Here is a 20,373-nt window from a genome sequence, read left to right as displayed (position 1 = left end):
ACTGCAGGGACACAGAAATCATAGGAACCACACAGAGGCAGAATCTACGAGACTGTTCAAATTGCATTAAGTGGGTTACTCTTTAAATACATGCAAAATGTCTTTGGGCTACATTACACAAATATTTCTCATGCCTAACCCGGTATCCCAAACAAACAGTAAATTTGACATCAAACAATAATTAGTCGCAGGTTTTCGGTATTCGATCAGGCCCTCTCGACAGTTTTCCATTCTTTGCCCGATCCTCCCCATCATAAAAATCGTAACCTCCCCACTGTAAAAGCCCAGAAGGTAAGGAGCAGAGCCAGGTGCAAAGGATTGAAATGTAGGATAAGGGGTGTTTATGGATCATAAACGGGCATGGCTACCGTCTTCGGCCTTTCAGTCAGGACAACGGACACGAGAACCAGTATAGCAGGACTGGCCTTAGGCAAGGGAGGCAGCTTGATTCTGCCTAGTCATGCAGCGTCAGCCTTTCTCGGGGCTCGAGCTTACGTGTCCTTAACAAGGTGACTCTGCCGAGGTCATCGTCCGTTCATTGACTATGTGAGGGCAAGAAACAAAATGGATGCCGTAACTAAAATGGATGCCATGACTTTAGTGACAGAATGCCCTATTTTCCAGTGAATTCATGCTAGTTGCGCAGCGAAAACACTGTCATGTATATAATGGATCATTTGCGGTTCATTGGTACCAAAATCGTGTCAGTACTACGATACCGAATTCACGGGTTCGGATCGCTACAGAACCTCAGACCATCCTTTTGCCCTTACATAGGCAATAACTCACTCTATGTCAGAGTCCATCTCTATGTTCATCAGGTCACTGATGTGTTATTGGAGCATTACTTTATCCCGTGGCGTATCTCTAAAAACAGGTGGTCTTCTTACGCATGTAGAAATGCAGAGATTACATAAGGCAGGACCACACTGAACAATGAGACAGCACGAAAATAAAAATACTAATGCAACACCAGTGACTATCAGAACCTTCCATCCCCACGCAGACAACAGGCTCCAGAACCATCCCATTAATGACCAGTCACCTTCCTCTACATGAATAGAGTCAGAAATCTTATGTAACTTAGAGATGGCCTTGTATACTGTTGGCGCATTATCTGGAATAAAAACGCAGCAACTTGATTGGATCATCTTACATACTCCACCTCGATCTGCAAGTAACACGTCAAGGACCATACGGTTCTGTAACGTCATGAGGCGATCCGCTTGAAGCTCAGCTGTCAGGTTACTAAGAGCACCCGCCGTTTCAGTGATAGTGGATTCAACTACCCGTGTTAGTTGACGTAAGTTTCTACTGTTGGCCATAGGCCCCCAGAATGGGAGGAAACCCTTGAAAAAGTCTCCTGCTTCTTGGCCAGCAGTATCTTCTTTACTGAAAACACCTCTCACAACTCTAGTTTTGTGATAGTCTGGTGCAGCAGTATATGTCGGAGGTAACAGTTGAGCGATGTAACATGAGCCTGAGAAGTCATCAGGCAGCCATGTGTATGCTCTGTCTTGGCAAACAAAATAGGTACCCTTAGCAGCTAAGAATGCCGGGGAAGACTGTGACGGAAAAACATATGTTTCGATACAGTCACTCTTCCCTAGTCGAGCATTCGGATTCCTCCCATTTCCTTGCAAACAGACTTGACCTTGGTGGGGTACGACCCAGATCGGAGTTGAGCTCTTACGTTTGTTCTCACCCAGAGTAATGCCATATTCCGTAACATTCCAACCCATGTAAACTCACAATTCATCCTTGGGAATGAACGGAGTATTATTGACATCTCTCACCATGTCAGTGATTCCTTTTACCAGGGCTCTGTTAGCAGAGTTATACCGGGTGGAACGCGGAGGTCGTGGAGGATAGGTTTCTAGGGCATAAGCGAACATGGTCTGAAATGCCCAGAATGATCCATTATAACTAAAAGGCAGAACCAAATAGGGGATGCCTTTGTCCATGGTATGTGGTATCAAACCACACACCCAGCAGTTTGTTGTATTAACCACTAGCTGATGTTGGTGCAAGAGTTGAATGAAAGTGTTATTTATAAACTCAGAGCGTCGATCTTGCTCGTGGGCAGGAAAAGGATGGAAAGAATGAAGAGAAACAACAGTCGGAGAAACAGGAGCATGGGGAGATACTGTAGATGCAACAGGTGTAAAGATCAACTGAATACCAAAAATAATTCCACCTGCCAAAGTTATTAAAGCAATTAGAAGTGTCAGAGTACATTGCATTAGAAAACATTTGCTATACAATATGTCATATGGCTTTGTCTTGTGCACATTTATGACATTAACCCGTCGTAATTCAGGAAGCTCCATCTTCTATAACCGTTCGCAACGGATGGTTTGTACCTGTTAAAAACTTGCCTCTGTTTATCCTGGGAGTTCCCAAGACAAACAGAAGAAACCGACCTAGTGTTTGATTCCCTGCAAATTAAAACAAGGCACACGTTACGACCCTACGGTAACCCAGATGGCAAGGTGAGAGAAATAATAAAAGAAACAAAAAGATAAAAATTTTGAGCAAACTTCCTGACTGAATGGAATGCAGTAAGATCAAAACAGTTTTCAAACAGAATGGTAATTATGCAATGTCATTAGTTCATAACATGAGAACGTAGATTATATCTGTACTTTCCGGGTCTTGTCTGGTCTTGAAATAGCTGGTCTATAGGTGCGGAAATGTTCGACTCCACAGGCGACAAATGTTCACTTTGTACAGTACTTGGTTCGGGATTCAAAGGAGTGGTTGCTGCTGGGGTGTCAAAGTTCTGTGTTTCCGTTCGTGGGTGGTCCGTTATGTATTCTGCATCACTGAAAGGGATGTGCCTAGGAACAGGTTCTGTCTCAGATATACCAATTCCCTGTCTAACCCAGTTATCATAGGGGAGTGGAAGAGGGACACGCTTCGTATGGCTGGCGTGCACCCAGTTTTTCCTTCCAGCTAGGCGGACTGCAGTTCTTGTTGTGAGGAGGACCTGGAACGGACCAACGAATCTTGGCTGGAGGTTCCGGGTACGTTCAAAGTTCCGAACCACCACTTGGTCGCCTGGTTTTAACGTGTGGCCTGGACTCTCCGGCAGTTTAGGCAAGGATTCGAAAACCTGTTGATGAATAAGGCTCAATTTAGCAGTCAGATCATGAAGGTAATCAATCAACATTGGGTATTCAATCTGTTTGAATTCCTTTGGCCTAGGGACTCCCCAAACATTAGCAGGGCGGCCGAACACAATCTCATATGGGCTAAGCCCTACTCGAGAGTGTACAGTCGCTCTGGTGGACAGTAAAGCTAAAGGCAGTGCGTCTGGCCAAGAGAGACCAGTGGAAGCTTGAATTTTCGCAAGTTTCAGCTTCAGGGTGCCATTGTACCCTTCAACCAAACCCGCTGATTGTGGGTGATTCGCACTATGGTATTTTTGGGAAATACCCAGACCCGCACACACACTCTTCATAACTTTCCCTACGAACTCACTTCCATTGTCCGACCAAACAATCCGTGGCATACCATACCTGGGGAAGTATTCTTTTAGGAGGATTTTGGCAGTGGACATAGCAGTGTTATCCTTTAATGGATATGCCTCAATTCATCTTGAGAAGGCACAGACTACCACTAGGACGTATTTGAGATTGTTACATCTATCCATGTGGATATAGTCCAACTGAATCACTTCAAAGGGACAAGAAGGGGGAGCAAAATGGCCAGTTGGGGTTGGGGTTCCCTTGCCAGGATTATGCATCAGGCATACCATACAATTTTTCACCACTCTTTCTGCACACTTAGTAATTCCATCGTTCTTCCTTACTGGAGCTAACATTTTACAGATCCCTTTCGAACTGATGTGCGCCGCTCCATGCGTCATCGTGACTACTGCAAGTACATACGCATCAGGTAACATCCAAGGCTGCTGCTCAGACAAATTGACCCAACATCCACTTGAATCCATTTTACCCGTTTTCTCCTTCCATTCATTCTTCTCATTTTCAGTTGCTTCATTCTGGATTGTTTTCACACTTTCAATCATATTCTCACACATTCCTGATTCAGCAATCCATCTTGCAGACGTTGCAACATACATTCGGCTCGTCATGTTCTTGGCCGTCTCTTTGGCGACCTCATCAGCAAACGCATTTCCACGGCCAACATCATCCGTAATCTTCCGATGTGCACTGCACTTCACAATCGCAACTTCATTCGGTAGAGTCAGGGATTACAATAGGTCGCTGACTAATTGTCCATGTTGGATCTTAGTCCCATGGGACGTGAGAAAACCTCTTTCTCTCCAGAGATGCCCAAAATTGTGTGCGACGCTGAAGGCGTACTGGCTATCAGTAAACACATTCACTCTCTTTCCCTCAGCTAAAACACACGCTCTTGTTAATGCAATTAATTCTGCAGCCTGGGCAGAATTTTGACTTACTCTTGCAGTCTCAACAATCGTACTCAAGGTCGTAACTGCATACGCGGCCGTCACATCACCATTCTGTAATTTGAAACAAGAACCATCGACATATAAAGTGCCATCTGGATCTAGTAATGGAGTGTCTTTTAAATCAATCCTACCTTTTGTTTCTTCCTCAGTTCTGAAACAACAATCATGGGGCTCTGAATCACTCGACTCTTGAGTAATCGGCAACAATGTTGCTGGATTCAATATGTTGCATCGCTTGATGTGAATATGACTTGCCAAAAGCGTCAGCTCATAGCCTGATAGTCTAGCACTGGTGAGGTGCTGAGTTTTCGTTCGATTCATGAGTGTATCCACAGCATGTGGAACCATGACTACTAACATGTTGTTCATGACTAGTCCGGCAGACTGTCGAATAGACACTGCAGCTGCTGCTGTAGCTCTCAAACAACTTGGCAATGCTCTGGCTACCGGATCTAATGTGGATGAGAAATATGCACAAGGCCGCTGTTTGTCACCAAATTGTTGCGTTAATACACTCAATGCACAACCTTCTCTTTCATGGACATATAGAGTAAACGGCTTACTGTAGTCAGGAGTACCCAACACAGGAGCTGAACACAGCGCATCACGTAAGTCGGAGAAGCTCTGCTGACATTCATCAGACCATGGCAAAGGGCTCGGAACACCTTTTCCAGTCAGGGCTACCAATGGTTTCGCCATGAGAGAAAAATTTGGGATCCATTGCCTGCAGTATGACGTAATACCCAAAAACGCACGTACTTCTCTCTGTGTGCTTGGTACAGTCATCTGCGAAATTGCTTTGATTCTCTCTGGGGTCAACCTTCTTCCCTCCTTTGACAAAAGATGACCTAAGTAGGTCACTTCTTGGCAATAATATTGCAGTTTAGAAGGTGACACCTTGTGATGTAAGTCTGACAAATGACGTAATAAAGAAATTGTAGCTGCTTTGCAAGTTTCCTTGTCATCAGCAGCCAGTAAAAGATCGTCTACGTATTGGATCAGAGCAACACCATGAGGAAGTACAAGGGCATCTAATTGACTCTTCAATGCTTGGCTGTAAATTGAAGGGCTCTCACAATAACCTTGTGGAGCGCGTTTGAACCTGAAGCTGCGACCTCCTAAGGAGAAACCAAAAATGTCTCTACTTTCCTCGGCTATGGGAATGCTGAAAAAGGCATTTTTCAAGTCGATCACTGTAAACCATGAAGCTGAGGCAGGAATCAACGTCAGTAATGCAGTGATATCTGGGACTACAGGAAACTGTGGAATCACTATTTTGTTGACTTCTCTGAGGTCAATCACAAATCTGTAAATTGGAGGTTTGGAAGGGTCAGTACGTTTCAAAATCGGCAGAACAGGACTATTGCAGACGTTCCCTCTAGTTTCCTCGATCACATCTTTCTGTATCAAGTCTTTCACAATCAATAAGAGTGCTCGTTCCCCTTCATTCGAAATCCGATACTGTGGGATTCGTGGGAATTTAACATTAGCTTTCAGACTTACCACATAAGGGGGAATTTCCAAGAGGCCTACATCGTTAGGACCAGTTGCCCAAAGAGTATCAGGGAGAGAACGCAGCTCCGGTGGGAGCTTATCCATCGACATATACATTGGAGAGATGACTCTTTTGCCTAATGTGAGCTGTACTCCTGAAGGGGAACAGTACAGTGTCGCGTGCAGGCGTTTCAACAGATCTAAACCAAGCAGATTCTCATTACAACCGGTTGTTAAGATAAGGGGTGCTTCTAGTTCGCATGGCCCAACAGATATTGACAAAGGACTAGAAACAGGATTGTGAACAGGGGCGCCTGAGAAACCTACTGAAGTGTTCGTTAAGCCAGACAAAGGTGCGCCAGGGAGTTTCGCATGCATAATTGAACTTTTTGCCGCACCAGTATCCAACAGAAACGGTTCGACCACGCCTGAGGTAACTACTGCGACATAAGGTCCACTCTGATCAACTGGAACTGATACTACTCCCTCTCTTTGCCTGCGGCTGTCCTAGTGCTCGCTTCTTTGAATCTCTTCATTATGGTCATAGTAATCTTCAACGTGGTACTGTGGAGATCTACCTGTTTGCGCAGATTGTGCATTTCGCTGATCGAAATAATTCGATTGGCGATCGGTCTGTGGTGTCATCGTTCCACGTCCTCTACCTCTAGGAGCTTGCATAAACCCTACATTACCTCTCTGGGCTGGGACACCACTCGTTTGTGGGTGCAGTACTGGACACTCATTCTTATAATGACCCTCCTTTTTACAATAAGCACACTGATTCCATGCTAACTGTTGTCGCGGAAAACTATAATTAAATCCTTGGGCCGTCCCTTGCTGGAATTTTGGTTGTGGCTGAAACTGGGGTTGCTGTCGTAAATCTGACTGATTCGAACGAGGCTGATACGCCTGTTGCAGAAGAACTTTAGTCTTTAAATCTTTTGTTTTCTTTTCGGACTTTTCCTTCTCTTCCTTCTCTCTGTTCTCGTAATACTGAGCTGTTGCAAGTATCTGTGCTGTTGTCGACACTGCCCATGCACTTTCAGAATCCTTTAACTTGTTACTAAGCTCAGGTAGTAAATTAAACACGAACTTGTCGACAAACAATCTCTGGCCTCCCTCAGTACTCATATCTTGCCCACTGTGATCTACGAAGGTCTCTTCAAATCTAGTGAAGAAGTCAGAGACGCTTTCGTCCTTCTTTTGCTTGCATGCCGATAATTTATCCCAATTGACTCGTAACGCTGGCATCAGCGTTTTCATTAGAGTAATTATTCTGCCAGGTAAAGCAGCAATCAGAGGTTCAGGTTTAGCACCGCCAATTTGTTGCGCATCTGCCGCTATAATAGCTGCCCAATCACCTCCTAAGGCGACTGGGTGGTTCTCTTGCCGAATTTTGGCCCATATAGGCTGTGGCACCACATTACCAAATAGCATTTCAATGTCTGCTAAATTCATGATACACGCTTGAACTGTTTGCGTTAACTCTTTGTAATAACCAGCAGGATTTTTATGTGGGTCTGGTAATGCTTGTTTTACGGCTAATACTTCGGCCCGTTTCCAAGGGATGTGTATCCACACTCTCTGGAAATGTGCCGGAGCAGCTGCAATACCCAAGTTCCCATCAGCTGCAACTGCATCACGCCATATCGGTGGAACTTCCCTCATCGGATATTGACCTAGTTTTTTCCTAGTAGTAATCGGTGAACCATCAGGGTCTCTTGTCGCTCGAAGAGGGGACTCATCCCTATAAGCTAAAATCAGTTCTATCGCTCCCCTTACTTCTGGACCTATCACCATTCCTGCGGCAAATTTCTGTTGAATATTTATCAGGTCAGAGGGGACGGAGTCTAAATCATCATCTTCCCATTCTTCACGTACAAGAGAACACATCACGTCAAAAACATAACGTTGGGTTGGTTCATTCCATTGCATAAAGGTATCTAACACTCTTCGTGCATCATACTTCGCAGCTTTCGACATCCACCTAAGAGCTGTCGAATCTAACGTGTCTCGTTCCTGGGGACCAGGAAACTGGCTACGTCTCTGTATAGAGTCAGAAACGGGGGTCCCAATTAAAGACCTGTAGAGAGGAGTTAAGATATTAGTTACAGAGTCGGTTATTTTCCGACGAACGGAAAGCGGAGTCAGAATATTCACAGGGTTCGGGGACAGAACAGCTGAAGCAGATGAAATAGTAAGGGTAGGAGTAGCAGGTAAAGCAGTTTGCGAAACGACAGGCAAAGGCGGAACGGGCGCCCCAGGAAGTGGGGGTGCCGAAGGAACATTAACCACGGGAATGGTAGGAGCTGGAATCCAAGGAAGTGGAGCAACTATTCCAGGCTGACCAGCAGCTGGCTGTACAACAGGTGGTAACTGTGGTACTGTAATACCCTGTGCATACGGTGGGGGTGAATTCAACAGGTAAGACAACAGAGGATCCTTTTCATGATCCTCCATCGGCTTAGTTGGACATGATGGCAATACAGGGTAACATTTATCAATTGCCAAATTATATTTTCTATTCTCCATCTCCATTGCTTTCTCAGTCTCGTTGACATGCAACTGCCTAGCAGACTCCATTAAAGTCAACCCTTTCTCTTTCTGTTCTTTCTTCGTTTTCCTAATTTCTCTCTGTTTGGCTTCTTTGCGCCATACGCGAAAAGAATCAAACATTGCCGGCCGGGCTTTTCTCTTGAACAACTTCATTTCTAGATTGTCTAGTATTTCCGTTTCGAAACTACCATGCGGTGGCCAACTAAGGACACCATCTCTTCTGGTATAACGGACCCATACTTCATTATACGCAATTGGACCAACACCATGTTTACAATAGAGCTCATATGTAGGAGTTCCAATCGGAGGAACCAAACACGAATCCTCCAACCGGGAATCCCCGTTGCAACGTAACCAGGACAAAAAACAGTTACTACTGGTAGTCATGACAACAAAGACAAATTCCAACCAAAATGCGCAGAGAACTTAGGCCTACCAAAATCAACCAATACCAAAACAAAGATTATCTAAACAAGAGCAACCAATGATAATCTACGAATTAAACCAAAGCAACAAAGAACAACCAAACTGAGCGTAGCCCACTTAATACTTAACTGAAATGTGGAAGACGTCACCAAGGAGAACCCGTCTACGTCTCGCCGTACTAAGGTCTGCACCTCGGGTCCAAGACAGGGCGACAGTCAAGGCAGCGGTCCTCTGTAGCCGTCTGGGAACGGGAACCCTCGTGGAAGAAATCGTCGGGCCACTTTTACGACATGCAGGGATCGATGAAGCGGGGTACCTCCCTCTGGAATCTTCACACGAAACTTCTCGAACTTTTTCAGGCTTTGGACCGGTACCGGATGACGTCGCCCCACATTGGGCGCCAATTTGAGGTTCTGGACTTTTAAGAGTCCAGAGGTGTCAGGGAAACAACACCCGAAGACCCCTGAGTTCCCCCTGTCCCGGTGCACAAATAAACAGAGACACGGGCTTCTCGGTGGCGGCGTCAAAGACCAAGGTTTATTTACTGCAGGGACACAGAAATCATAGGAACCACACAGAGGCAGAATCTACGAGACTGTTCAAATTGCATTAAGTGGGTTACTCTTTAAATACATGCAAAATGTCTTTGGGCTACATTACACGAATATTTCTCATGCCTAACCCGGTATCCCAAACAAACAGTAAATTTGACATCAAACAATAATTAGTCGCAGGTTTTCGGTATTCGATCAGGCCCTCTCGACAATTTTCCATTCTTTGCCCGATCCTCCCCATCATAAAAATCGTAACCTCCCCACTGTAAAAGCCCAGAAAGTAAGGAGCAGAGCCAGGTGCAAAGGATTGAAATGTAGGATAAGGGGTGTTTATGGATCATAAACGGGCATGGCTACCGTCTTCGGCCTTTCAGTCAGGACAACGGACACGAGAACCAGTATAGCAGGACTGGCCTTAGGCAAGGGAGGCAGCTTGATTCTGCCTAGTCATGCAGCGTCAGCCTTTCTCGGGGCTCGAGCTTACGTGTCCTTAACAAGGTGACTCTGCCGAGGTCATCGTCCGTTCATTGACTATGTGAGGGCAAGAAACAAAATGGATGCCGTAACTAAAATGGATGCCATGACTTTAGTGACAGAATGCCCTATTTTCTAGTGAATTCATGCTAGTTGCGCAGCGAAAACACTGTCATGTATATAATGGATCATTTGCGGTTCATTGGTACCAAAATCGTGTCAGTACTACGATACCGAATTCACGGGTTCGGATCGCTACAGAACCTCACGGGACTGTGTGACCCGAAACCCAACCGAGTCTCAGCGACATTTTGTGCGTGTGCAGCCTGTGACTGCCATGGGGTCCGTGGTGCTGTTTGGAAAGTGCCCCGTGACTGCAGTGCCTCCGCAGCCACACTCTTGTGTAGCTGTTTGTGGCCCGAGCTGTTATCGTAACTGAGGCTGCGGATCCAGATTGCCCCCACCGGCCCGAGCCGCAACGTGCTGAAGAATTTTGTAAAAGCTAAGGAAGTCGTGAGGTAATCGTGATTATTGTTCGCAAGAGGAATCAGCCCAAGGTCGTCAGCAACGGAGAAGGCAGCACCGTACCCTGTCCGGCTACAGCGTTGCCTTCCATTGGGGCTGCGTTGTCATTGGGAGCACCCAGCAGGATGTCTGACGAGCGAGAGAGAGAGAGAGAGAGCGAGGCAGCGCATCCCCTAGGTAAGGCTTGGACTCCGTTCGGGAGCCACAAGCGTGTGTGGTCTGGGGAGGCGTGCAGGAGGAGTACAGTGCTCCTGTCTATCTCCCCCTGCATCGTGTTAGAAGTGCTGAGTCCTCAAGCAGCCCGGCAGCACCAGGACCGCCCTCGGAATTTCAGGACTGTTGTCTGTGGTTGGGGCCTAGTGGTGCCGGCGCTAATCTCGTCGATTGGCCTGGTGTAATTCTTGCATTACTAACTGCATGATTACGTGCATTGAGGAATGTATTATTCCTGCATTACGAACTGCCTTATTACTTGCATTGAGTGCGCTATTCTTGCATTACGGACTGCCTGAGTACGTGCATTGAGGATTGCATTATTCTTCCATTACGAATTGCCTGATTACTTGCACTGAGGATTGCATTATTCTTGCATTACAAACTGCCTGATTACTTGCATTGAGGATTGCATTATTCTTGCATTTCGAACTGGATTAGTCTGATAATACGAACTGCATTATGAACTGCATAACCTTGCATTAGGACTGCATTTGAACATCGTGAACTGCTCATTAATACCGCCAGAACCTACAAGTGTTTGTTGGCCTAATAACCGGCAAAGCGAAATATTATAAATACGCATATGTTGGATATTTATCGTTTGGTCTTACCGTATTTTTCTTCTTGAAAATGATACCGCTATTTTCATACATCAGTGTGGTGTCTATTTGTAGTGTTATCACCGTGTCGCTTTACACATTGCCTTGATGATAAGCCTGGCTGCTCGTGCCAAGCTACCAGGGGGTGAGCAGGACATAAATGGTCAAAATGGTATGTCATATGTAAGGTTTGTTGCCTATTTATCCCCAATGATTTCAGACATGTTAAAGCTTCAGGTACGTTTATGCTGAGGGTATGAACAGATGGAATCAACGTGTACATTTATAAGTGAGGGGTGTGAATATGAGGGGTTCTAAAGAGCTGGGCAAAAAATGTATGCACAGGGGTTAGAAGGATATGTAGGGGGGCACATTTTTGACACAATGTGGTGGTAAACAGAGAGGTGTCCACAGAGTGTGAGTTGAGCTGTGAGTGACCATGGGGTTAAACATACTATCAATTTCCATGTTTTGTATTGGACTGACTGCACTCGGGACAAACAAGCCCTATATTACAGGGACCAGGTTTATGGAGCTTTTTCCATACACCGATATGTTTGAACAGCAAGCAAGTCTCAACCAAATTCTGCTAATGTGTCCTGATATCCCACAAGTTTTTTAAAGCTGTAACTAATAGCCTCAGTCTGAAGGCAACTTCTTACTCCACTGCCTCAATTTCAAGAGTCCTTTTTTCACCTTATGAGAATTCCCTTTCTGTATCAAACTCACAACATGTAGGCCCAGTCATCAAGTCTATATAGCATGGTGAAAATCATATATCCAAATAATATACAGCATAGTAAGAGGTGTATGTGTGGTAGACCTGCCAGAAAAGAAATCCTTTAATGACAAGAACCCTCATTCACTGAGGGTGACATTCTTAATCATTGGGTTGTCTCCTCACACTTGAACAGCAAGGTCCATGGTATGGGCTACAACTCCCTTGTGAGAAGGAGCTGAGGTGTTTTAAGATGAGTGGTATAATGGGGTCAGTAAGGGACAGAGTGCAAAGATGTAAAAAGTGATGATAAATACAAAAAATCTCCAGAGGGCCAGAAAGACTTTATTCAGCGGCAGTGGAGTAACAAAGGTCTCTGCGGAGCAGGGAGACCTAAGCTCCAGGGGTCCCCTCCACTCAATACTCTGGCCGGAGAGCTCCTGATTGAGTCTGGAGGAGGCCCCTCACAAAGCTTGCAAGGGGGCCCACTCAAGTTTCGTTACACCAGTGTTCAGTGGTCCACTGGGATAGAAATAAAAAAGAGGACTAGGGGTTGTTAAACAAATATACCCCTATAAGTGGGCAACATATTTCTGCACTTATGTGACCCCAGTGGGGTTCTGGGGCATTCGTCAGGACCTAAAGAATTGTATATATAGTCACTCTGTGCAAGGTTGTGATAGTAAATGTAAATATACCGGCCACCAAGAGATCAAAAGCGGCCAGGATAGCGATGAGCCGTGTTCATTCCGGGTCCACCGTCTTCCTAAAAATAACGGTGAGGAACAAAAGTAAAATGGATACGATGAACATATATCATCACAAAACATTAAAGGATCTTATGTAGCAACTCCTCTTCATCAGTTCTTTGTGTCCATTCATGCTCTTAAAAAAATAGCTACAGTGATCCTGTGAGTATCGGCTCTTATTTCTTTCAACAGATAATGTCTTATCTAATGGTAGGGAGAGTACTGTCCACTCTCAAGCCACTGTGTACATCTTAAAGCGCCCAACTGAAATTGAGAAAGTGATATATAGAACTGTGGTGTACAAGAAGCAGGTTTGCAATACGCATATGTACTGGTGTATCATCATTTGCATATTTTGGATAAGTGGGGCCAGCTTCATATTATATAAATAGAGACTGGCAAATAGATTTATTGTCTTTATGCATCTAAAAACCAACAAGTTCATTTGAAATGTAATTATGAGCCTCATAAACCCAAGGAGTCTGTCCTTCATAGGTATGCCTTACAATAATTTATCAATGTAAAAGTAATATCCAAAAGTGGGCCAGAGTATCTGTGGTATGGGGACACTGTCTTGGTTATCGGGAAGAGGCAGCAATTGAACGATGTGTTCTAGTGTCAAATATAGAGTGCACAGATAAATGCCTTGGGGGTGGCAAAGAAAACAACAACAGTGTGCTCAAGTAGTATCAACAGGGTACGCGGGCTGGCGCAGTACTTCAACACTTATGCACATACCCGTGAACAAGTTACAATGTCAGCAGCAGTCTACACGCGAGGAGGGGCATTTCAGAGGCATTGCTTACCTCCTTAGTCGGTGCAGCTTACAGTAGGGACATCCCGGCGAGAGTGTGGCTCGACCGCCGCCCGCATCCTATTTTTAGAGACAATGAGTGGCGTGAGGTGCGAGTCAGGAAAAACAATGGAATCATGGAAAATGGAGTCCCAAAATGGATACAATGGCGAAACCATGGAATCATGGGGATTTGAGTATTGAGTAGCCACACCCAATGGGAGCACCTAAATAAGAGAATGAAAATGAAAAATAAATAAAAAACAACATAGGGTTGCTAAAATGTGTTGCACTCACTAAATTAAGAGTGTAATATTCGGTAATCATTTGTATTGTTTGATGGCGCTTCTTCTAGTGTGCCCAGGCACCTGTGGAGTATCTGCATTCATGTGTGATTAGACACCCTCGGAAAGAGGAGAGGTAGAAATAATGGTACTATAATGGTCTTTTAGGGGGTAGTGTAACAAGGGAGGTGCTGGATCCCAGCTACTACCACAATGAAATGAGGTGGGAACCAATGATGTCAGTAGTTGGTTGGTATGTAGAGTCTCTGATGTTATTAACAACACTCAGTGCCCTCAGCTAGACCAAGGAATATCATCATTTAACTTTGTGTGCCACTCTTGAGTCTGAAGTTCCAGCGTTCTTCCCTATGAAGTGAAACTGTCTCCAGGGAGCACATGGTTTGTGAGAAGTGTGGTTTATCAATCACAAGCCACGTTATATCATTTTCTGTGTGGACAAATTCGAGAAAGTGTCTGGTAAGGTTGGTATTGATTTTTTTACATCTCACTGAACATCAATGTTTAATGGTTCTGGTCCTGGCCTTCTGAGTAGTCATACCAATATAATCAAGTTTACATGGGCATCTGAGAAGGTATATTACTCCTTCAGTGTTAAAACTGGTGTGTTTTGAAAGATTACAGGGGGTCTTGAGTCCTAGATCGATCTTGGATGTTGATTGTGTATAAGGGCAAACCGAGCAGGACCCACATGGGAAGTGTCCCTTAACTGAGGGAAGGGACCACAAGGTATCCTAGTCTGTCCTGCATGGAGGTCTGGGTGTATATCCATGTCTCCAATATTCTTGCTATATTTCAGGGCAAATATAGGCTTTGATAGTTTCTTCTCTCCTGTGTTCAGAATTGCTCAGTTCTTGTTCATCACCTTTTTGACTGTACACAGACAAGTCTGTCTATTTGTCATTTTGGGTGTGTCTCTAGCAGAGCTTCTCTATTGTTTTTTCTAGGTCTCTTCTCTGCTCTCTAAATGAGGTGGTTTGTATATGACCTCTGTGATAGATGATCACTGAGTGTGGCTGCATGGTCTTTACATTTACCTAGTTTAGTACAATTGCTCCTGATCTGCAGGAATTGGCCCACTGGCAGGTTGTCTTTCAGTGCCCAAGGATGGTAGCTGTTGAAAACATTGTAAAGATACGTGGTATGTATTTTCACCATATTCCCTTTGTAAGATTGTGCAGCATTTAGCAGGGTATGTTAATGGCTGTGGAAAGGGGTCTTTATATGCCGGAAACGGGCAGGTGTGTTTACATTCATCACCACAGTGACATGAGAATGCCAAAGCTCCTATAGCACATGGCACAACCTGAGAACCATGTCAAACCTTCCAGTCATCACTGCACCCTTAGATTGGAAGTTGTGGATAACACAAGCTTGAAATTACTCTGTAAAATAGGGATATCTCTAAAGGGCAGAGAATCAATGAACAGAGGCTTCTAAATCAAGTGGTGGCCATAGACTAACTGCAAGCAGTTTTTTCGGTGAATAATTGAGAGCTCAAATATTTGTTCAATGTAAAATTCTTAAATATAGTACATTTTATCTACATTAGTCCCTTACTTACTGTTAGAACTGGGGTCACCAATTCCAACACGGTAGCTTGGCGCGAGGCAGGAAGGCGCCCAAACGCAATGTGTAAAGCAGTGGTGCAGCACACACTCGCACTGAGACAGTAACTTGCACGCAATAGAAGACACCACACCAGGTTGTTTTATAAACCAAGACTCTTTATCTAATTTTTAGTTCAGGCGGGTAACACTCCTTGGATACTAGGCTAATGGGGTCTACATCTCTCAGACATCAATTCAATAAAAATACACTTCTGATGTTCAGGGACTTCATAGGCAACATTTCTCTTAAGCAAGCATTAGTGGAGGTAACATCCCCTCTGCACTACCGCAATGAGGCAACACTTTGGGGGCATGAATACAGCATCAAAACATTTCCTAGATAGGGGGACATCAAGGTAACATGCACAACATTTACGAGGTTCTCATCTCATAAAGGCAGGATTTCCTGTAAGCATGGTCCTCAAGGTAACACTTCCGGGGCATGCATATAACATCAACAACTTATCTCTTGTGGCTTATGGTGCATACCAGTACTCGGCATTGTTAAGGGAAGTTCCATACCCAATTTAGGCACCAGCTCCCAGCAGTTCCAGAGGGGCCCGGCAGCAGGGGAAAAGAACCGGTCTCAGGCAGGGTCGGCAGGCGCCTGAGAGTACTGCGCTGCCCGGTCCAGGCCCCTGATTCCCTTTTGGCTGTCCCAGCTGCTGGTAACAGGGGCCTCCGCGCAAGCGTAGGCCCCAGACCTATCCACTCACCACAGAGTCCGGGAGGCGGGGAGACTCCAAGGCTGCCTCCGCGCCGGTGCTTGCAGGCGCGGGATGCCCCTACATTCAGTCAGCCCGCCGCTACTCTGTTCCTCAGGGCTTGACTGGGGGGGGGGGCGGCTCACTCCTCCTATGATAAGAGGCCCGGGGGACTTCCAGGCCTTCCTCCCCGATGTCGGTATGGGCTCCTGGCTCCCTCCTCATCTCGGAGCCCGAGAACCATTTGGTTTGCGGCTTCCTGGGGGCACGGCCACACCCGTCAATGGGTGCGTGACTTGGGGGTTCGCGGCCGATGACTCGGCCGGCGCCCCAGTCACGTGACAACGCTCTCTTCGCCCTCCTCTGGCCCAGTGCGACCTACTCCGACACCGTGGTGGCCATCCCTTCGCACCGGGGCCCGCGGCGGTGATTCTTGATCCCCAGCGGATTCCCCTCACGTGGCGCCTGGGCTGCGGCGGTGATTCCGGGGCCCAAGGCGCGTTCGGAGGCAGCGCTTCAGTGGAAGGCACACACAGGCTCGAGGCGCATGCAGCGCTATGGACTTCACGGCGCCTGGGCCGCGGCGGTGATTTCTGCAGATAGCGTGCTTTCTGACACAGCGCTAGATTGCAGGTACCTGGGCTGCGGTGGCGATCTGGGGCGATTAGCGCTCAAAGGGCACAGCGCTGGGCAACATAGGTAGATTACTTCTCCATAGCGCAGGGGGGCACAGTTCCAGCAATATAGCGCTAGGTGGGCACAGTTCAGGCAGTATAGCACTAGGTGGGCACAGTTCTGGTAATATAGCGCTAAGTGGGCACAGCGCTTTACCTGTTGATCCCCCAGCAGCAGCAGCTGTCACAGGGTCCTCAGCGCTCCTGGCTCAGTGATAGTTGTGGGCAAGGCTTGGTTACAGGCTCTTGGGGGACAGGTAGGGGTTGAGTTGGCAGGCATAAAAGGCAGGATGGTTCCCTGCAGCACACTGGAGTTGGTCCCCTGGGTTCCCCCTCACTGGGCAAGATCAACAGGCTGGCAGAATCCCTCATCTAACTTGGCTACAGCAGGGCCTAAGCTCAGTCAGTCCCAGTAGTGTAGGCTCCTCCCCTAGGCCCAACCGCCTATACTCCGGCAGAGGTTCCCCAAGGTCCAGTGGTGCCCCAACTGACTGGTTCAGTTTCCCTCCTTTCCTCTTATACCCCTAGGTCAGGTGACCCTCCTGTAAAGGCGGCAAAGCATAACCCCTCCCAGGGCTGGAAGGTTCCAGGAGCTTCCACATGTCTGTCTATGGGACAAAAAGGCGGGACGGCGGAAATACAGTATCAGGATGTCCCAGCCTGCTCCTAACTACTAGTGCGTGTATTCAATGGCCACTCTGCAGTAGCAGGGGCCTGTGGCAGCCATGTTATTAGGAGAGAGCACCTGCACCTCAGCACTGTTTGGCAGTGGTAAGGCGGCCAGAGACTTAGGTCCAACAAAAGACGGTGGCAAAAAATGAGGCGACAATGGCAAAAAAACGGGGTAAGACCACCCTAGGGCTGACAGGTCTAACACTTACCATGGTCTCCTAGGCACTCTCCTATTTCGGCTACATTCACAGGCTGCATAAAAAAAGTAGTGTGTGATATGGAAATGCCTGTATGACCGAGTCTTGTCTTGCTAGAGCTAATTACCTCTAATTCACTTTCTTCTTTATGGACCCTCTCTGTCACTTGAATTGTTGTCTTCATGCACTGTTTTGTCTGTTGTCCTTTTGGGTTGTCTTTTTTCGCAGTTGACAAATATATCTCATGTACTTCCATCATTTTTTCTTCAAAAGGAAATAGTTCTATGTTGTAAGGCATCTGCATCCCCTTTAGAGGAGTTTGTTCTTATATGGGTATGTATATAGTTGCACTCGGATTGAACGACCATGCTGTAAAGTATTACATGACACTGTAGGGAAATAGCCGGCGATTTGTGAAAGCAAAAATTGAATGGCATTTTTCCCTTGCAGGATTTTAAAGGCAGAATTTTCTAAGACAGGTTGCCTTTCTGTGCCTTTTAGCTTTCAAGAAAAGAGCAAGCTAGATGAGAATGCTTAACACTAAAAGAGCACTTGGGGAGAATTGGAAAGTAAGCTGTGAAATCATCTTTATATCCAATACTTGCTTTTGAATTGTATTACAGCGGGATCTCAGGGAAGTGTTAGAGGAAGTGCATGAGTGGAGAGAGGAGTAACTGCAAAGTGGGCATTTATTCTCTTATGGGCACTTACAAGCACAAGCATCAAGCGTTGCGTTGCTTCTTGTCCTTCTATAGCACATTGCCAGACTCTACTTTGCAAACACTGTGGTCTGTGGTAATGTAACATACAAAGCACTTATACTTTATAACATGCATGATTAAAAACTTGAGACACACCTTCTGCAGTTCCCTTTCTCATCTAGGAAGGCGCGTTTCTGAAGGCGAGACTTGGGTGTCCTGTTGTATGCATAAGCCCTTTTAACCTGACATTTCCTAAAGCTCGAAGGCTTGGTGATCAAATATAGCTATGTATTCCATTCATTGACCTGAATTTCTCTTTTATAATAGCGATGCCCTCGCAGAACTTTGAGGGGTGCAATCTATGTCTGCCTAAAACAATTGAATGCCAATGAATAATGATGGCAAACAAAGCGCAACATATGTGCGTACAAATGAACAGGGTCGGAATTGAACAGAGAATGGACCGGGGCACTAAAAGAAAGTGGCCCGCACTATTGAAACAAGGCCCAATGTTTGCTAATTTGATTTCAACTTGCTACAGGCAATGTTTGTTTCAATATCAGGAAATCATTAGTAAAAACGGACTCAGGGCAACGAAAGTGTTGCAACGATGCTGATGCGATGAAGTTTTTCGTGCAAATAAATAAAGACGTGAAGATCTTCCAGATGCGTTACGCTTCCTCGATGTTGCGAGAAGACTCGACTCGATGCGCCAGCCACAGCGGCGTCACCCCTTTACGCGATGCGACGACAGCGGCCTTGGCAGCGGCACTCTTCTTCGACGTTTGCGAGACGATTCCGCTCCATGCGATGCTGCAGCGGCATCACCCCTTTACGCGATGCGATGACAGCAGCTCCGACGGCGGCACGCTTCTCCGTGGATGCGAGGCGCTTTTCTTGATGCGGTGCAATGCGACAACTACGATGGCTGTGATGGCGACACGCTTCTTCCTCGATGCGAGACTCTTCTCTTGATGCGGTGCAATGCGACAACTATGATGGCTGCGATGGCGAGACGCTTCTTCCTCGATGCGAGACTCTTCTCTTGATGCGGTGCAATGCGTCAGCTACGATGGCTGCGATGAAGCTTCTTCGGGGTTGCGAGACACTTCCGGAATGATGCGAGACGCTTCCGCTCGATGCTATGCTGCAGCGGCGACACCCATTGCGAGATGCGACGGCAACAGCTCCGACGGCGGCACGCTTCTCCTTCTCGAGTCGCGCTTCCAGCTCCTTGCGACACGCAGTCCCTCAGAAGGCCCAACAACAGCAGCAGGCACTTCCAAAAGACTCTGGGGAGCTGGGGGGTGAAGTCCACTGGTCCTGGGACTTCGTTCAGGGGGCAAGCTCAGCACAAGCCCTTGGAGATCTTTTAAGCACAGGTTGAAATAAAGTATTTGTAGTCTTTCTCCTCTCCTTTCAGCAGCAAGGCAACCACTGCAGGCCAATCCCCCAGGTCAGGGACAGTACTCCTCCTTACAGCTTTCCCGGTTCCTTCTCCTCAGGCAGAGGTTCTTCTTGTCAAGAAGGATCTAATTTCTCGGGAGCAGGGTCCCAATACTTATACCCCTAATTCCTTTGTTCCTCTGGGGTAGAGGGGCCTTTGCCCAGTCCAAACCAGTTCTTGAGCACTTTGTTGACATGACTCTGCCTTTCTTTTCAGGGTGCAGGGCGGAGACATCAGCCGCTCCACAGCAGGTGGAGCCAGCATTGCGGTGGCAGAGCACAGCCCTATTCAGAGTTCAGGTGCACTCCTCCCACCCATCTGGATGTCAATCTCTCCATTCTCCACCAGGCTACCTAGCCCTGCCCCTCTGGGTTTCCCCAGCCCTGTCACTCACACAAACCAGACAGGCAGATACACATCGTAGCAGAGGCGGGCTGAAATGGTTAGGCAAGCAAATACCAACTTTCTAAAAGTGGCATTTGCAAACACAGAATATTAAAATAAACTTTACTAAAAGATGT

The sequence above is a fragment of the Triturus cristatus genome, chromosome 4_1 (genome assembly GCF_964204655.1).
Source record: "Triturus cristatus chromosome 4_1, aTriCri1.1, whole genome shotgun sequence".
Classification (NCBI taxonomy): domain Eukaryota; kingdom Metazoa; phylum Chordata; class Amphibia; order Caudata; family Salamandridae; genus Triturus; species Triturus cristatus.
This window is presented reverse-complemented; position numbering follows the sequence as displayed.